This window comes from Alligator sinensis, unplaced genomic scaffold (genome assembly GCF_000455745.1).
Source record: "Alligator sinensis unplaced genomic scaffold, ASM45574v1 scaffold93_2, whole genome shotgun sequence".
NCBI lineage: Eukaryota > Metazoa > Chordata > Crocodylia > Alligatoridae > Alligator > Alligator sinensis.
The window spans coordinates 3522696-3526235 of NW_005841854.1; the positions used below are offsets into that span (position 1 = coordinate 3522696).

At 46.7% G+C, this 3540-nt stretch overlaps 1 pseudogene; it reads left to right on the plus strand.

The window, feature by feature from the left end:
• LOC106722671 overlaps positions 1 to 3540 on the plus strand; it is a 13548-nt pseudogene that overhangs the window by 230 nt on the left and 9778 nt on the right.

The window sequence follows — 3540 nt, forward strand, 5'->3', positions numbered from 1 at the left end:
CCCACCTGGGGCTGCGCTGGGCTCTGAGTGTGGTGGCTTTGCATGGTGGGAGCAGCCGCAGCTTGTCTGACTGCTCCCTCAGCTGCCCCCACTGGGGCAAAGTAGGCAGTGCTAGGGCTGTACCGGACAACCGTGAGAGAAGCCGCAGCTCAAGCTGCTACCCATCTGCCTGTTCCCCCAGCTGCCCCTGCCGGGGGCAGATCCAGGGCTGAGCTGGGTGGCTGTGGGAGAAGCCGCAGGTCAAGCCATGGCTCGTCTGTCTGCTCCTCCAGCTGCCTTGACTGGGGTGAGGCAAGCAGTTCTGGGGCTGAGCTGGGCATCTGCAGGAGAAGCTGCAGCCTGTCCAGCAACTCCTAGTGCTTGTCTAGGAGGGCATGGGGTGGGGGAGGGATGTGTGAACCCCAGATCTGGTCTGGTTGGGGAGGGGCGGGCTGTGCTCGGGGCAGATCCAGGGGCACATGCTCCCCCCGCATGCCCTTCTGGACATGTGGCCAGAGCATCAGTGTGCTGCTCATCTGGGAACCATTTGCTAGGTAGATCCTCTGGTGATTAATCATCACTGCTGCTGCTTCCACTACAGCACTATGGTACACTACTGTACCTGTACTGAATAAAGAATAAGTACAGTACAGTACTTTACAACAAGTTCACTGAGCTGCCCATGCAGTGTTCTGTTTCCATACTTCTTCCAAACTGCCCATCATAGTGGCAAAAAAAGCATAAATCCAGTGGAAGTGATGTTTCTTCTTCTAAGAAACATAGAACTATTACTATGAAAACAAAAATGGAAATAATTAAGAGGTCTGAAAAAGGTGAGACCCCAACTGAAATGGGTAGAGCTTTGGATATCCCCCGAACAACTATTGTAACCATCCTGAAAGACGAGGCAAGAATTCAGGAGCATGTTAAGGACTTAGCTCCTATGCACTCAACTGTGATAACTAAGCAGTGTGTTGGACTTATTGCTCATGGTGAGAAACTGTTAATCATTTGGCTAGAGGATCAAAATAAACGCTGTGCTCCTGTGAGTTTAGGCATAATTCAGGAAAAAGGCTAGGAGTCTTTATGATGATCTAAAGAAACAACATGGGGAGAGTTCTAACACTGAGCCTTTTACTGCAAGTAAGGTGTGGTTTATGTATTTTAAAGCCAGGGCCAATTTACATATCATCAAGGTCTCGGGTGAAGCTGCCAGTGCTGATGAAGAGGCAGCTCATGCTTTTCCTGAGACATTAGCTGAAATAATTGAAGAAAATGGCGAGTTTTTAGTGTTGATGAAACTGGATTCTTTTGGGAAAAAATGCCATCGAGAACCTACATTGCCAAAGAGGAGGAATCCATGCCAGGGTACAAGGCTGCTAAAGACAGGCTCACTCTTTTGCTTGGGACCAATGCTGCAGGTGACTTTAAACTTAAACCTTTACTTGTGTACTGTTCAGAAAACCCCAGAGCTTTGAAGAGACATTTCAAGGCATTTCTCCCAGTGATGTGGAAATCCAGTCCTAAGACATGGGTCAATAAAAACATTTTTGAGGATTGGTTTAATCATAATTTTGTGCCAGGTGTCAGGGATTATTGCATCAAAAACAATCTTGCATTTAAAGCATTGTTAATCCTCGACAATGCTCCTGGTCATCCAACCATCCTTGATAACATGCATCCTGACATCAAAGTGATGTTTCTGCCCCACAACACCACCTCATTGTTGCAACCTATGCATCCTTCAAGGCCTACTATCTTAGGTGCACATTTGCCCAGGCCATCAGAGCAAGTAAGAAGGAGCGTGGACCAACTCTGAAGGAATTCTGGAAGGGCTTCAACATTTACCATGCAGTTAAGAACATTGGTGAGGCATGGAATGAAGTCAAGCAATCACATTTGATGGTGTTTGGAGAAAATTGTGTCCTAAATTTGTGCCCGACTTCCAAGGCTTTACAGACACTGTTGAAGAGGTGACCAAAAATGTTGCTGAAATGGGCAAAGAACTCAACGTAGACGTTGCGCCAGAAGATGTTGATGAGTTGCTGGCATCCCATTCTGAAGAATTAACCAATGAGGACCTATTTGAATTGGAACAGCAAAAAGTGGCAGAGGAAGAAGATGTACCCACTGTTGAAGAGACTAGTCCTCATAAAGTCTTGACAACAAAAGTGTTGGCTGAGGCATTTCAACATTTGGAAGCTGCTATGTCCCTGTTTGAAGAACATGACCCTGACATTGAATGCAGTGCATCAGTGAACAGGGGCATATCCAGCATGTACTGCTCTTATAGAGAAATTTACAAGCAAAAGAAGAGAACATCTGTCCAAACTTCCTTGAGAACTTTCTTTAAGAAAGCAGAAAAGGCTCCTGAGAAGACTCCAGCCAAGAACCCTTCAAAAAGTCCAGCAAAGTCACCTCAAAGTCCTTTCAAATAAATATGATTGCTATTTACAACATAAATATATATAGACAAGTAATATAGCTACATTTATTTATTTTATATACTTCAATACTGTAGAAAATTCTGCATTATTCTGGCTGAAAATAGGGTATCAAGCCTTGGTTCAGGAGCCAATCCCCCATTTATAACATTGTTTCCTATGGGAAAATGTGTTCTGAGTTACAACATTTCGACTTAAAGACAGAGTTTTCAGGAACCAATTGTGTCATAAGTCTGAGGACTGGTCGTAACACATGTTCATCTCTTATTGGACTGGTCCACAGAGATAATATGAGCAAACTGCAATGTTCACACAGCTATGACATCAGCTGGGGACCCCTCTTTTGTGCCATACCTGCAGGTGGAACAAGGAAAACCCACACACGTCAGGAGGATCTTTCACTTGTCAGGTTCCTCTAGGATTAAGTTAAAAGCAGGTTTCCACAGCTCCAGAGGGTTCTAACAGCAAGCTGTACGTGTTAGAGATTGTAGTAAACATTACTCTGTGACTGCTCAACACATTTTGAGTTGAATACCACTCCTATTTAACACTTACTGGGTGCATCTACATATGTCATTAAGGTGATGTGATAAACTCTGAGACAGTTTACATCAGAGTTTATCACAGCACCTTAATGGCACATGCAGATGCTCAAACAGCTGTGCTTCAGGATGCACGTGCAGACACTGTGCCTAGGATCACAGCACTTTGAGCTGGGGCAGAGCAGTCCTGGGCTGGCAGAGGTCAGGGAGGTCAGCCCCAGGCTCTGGGTGCCAGTGTTGGGTGGCAGAGGGGCTAACTGAGGCATGAGGGTGCTGAAGTGCAGGGCTCAGTGGCAGGCAGCCTCTGCACTTTTACACCCTTATGTTACGGTCAGCCTTGGTCACCATCTACATCTGCACTTTGACATAGTAAGTAATTGCACCCTGTCACGGCGGTGTCCTTCAAGGAGGACCGTGATCTCCTCGAGGTCCCTCGCTCCGTATCAAGGCCGGCCCAAGGCACCCTCTTATTCTCGCCCGCCACGTCTTTGATGTTCAGAAGGTTCGGGAGGCTGCCTATGACTCCCTGGGCACGGCTACCGGGGGCCTCTGTCCCCGTGTGGTTCTGGGCCCCC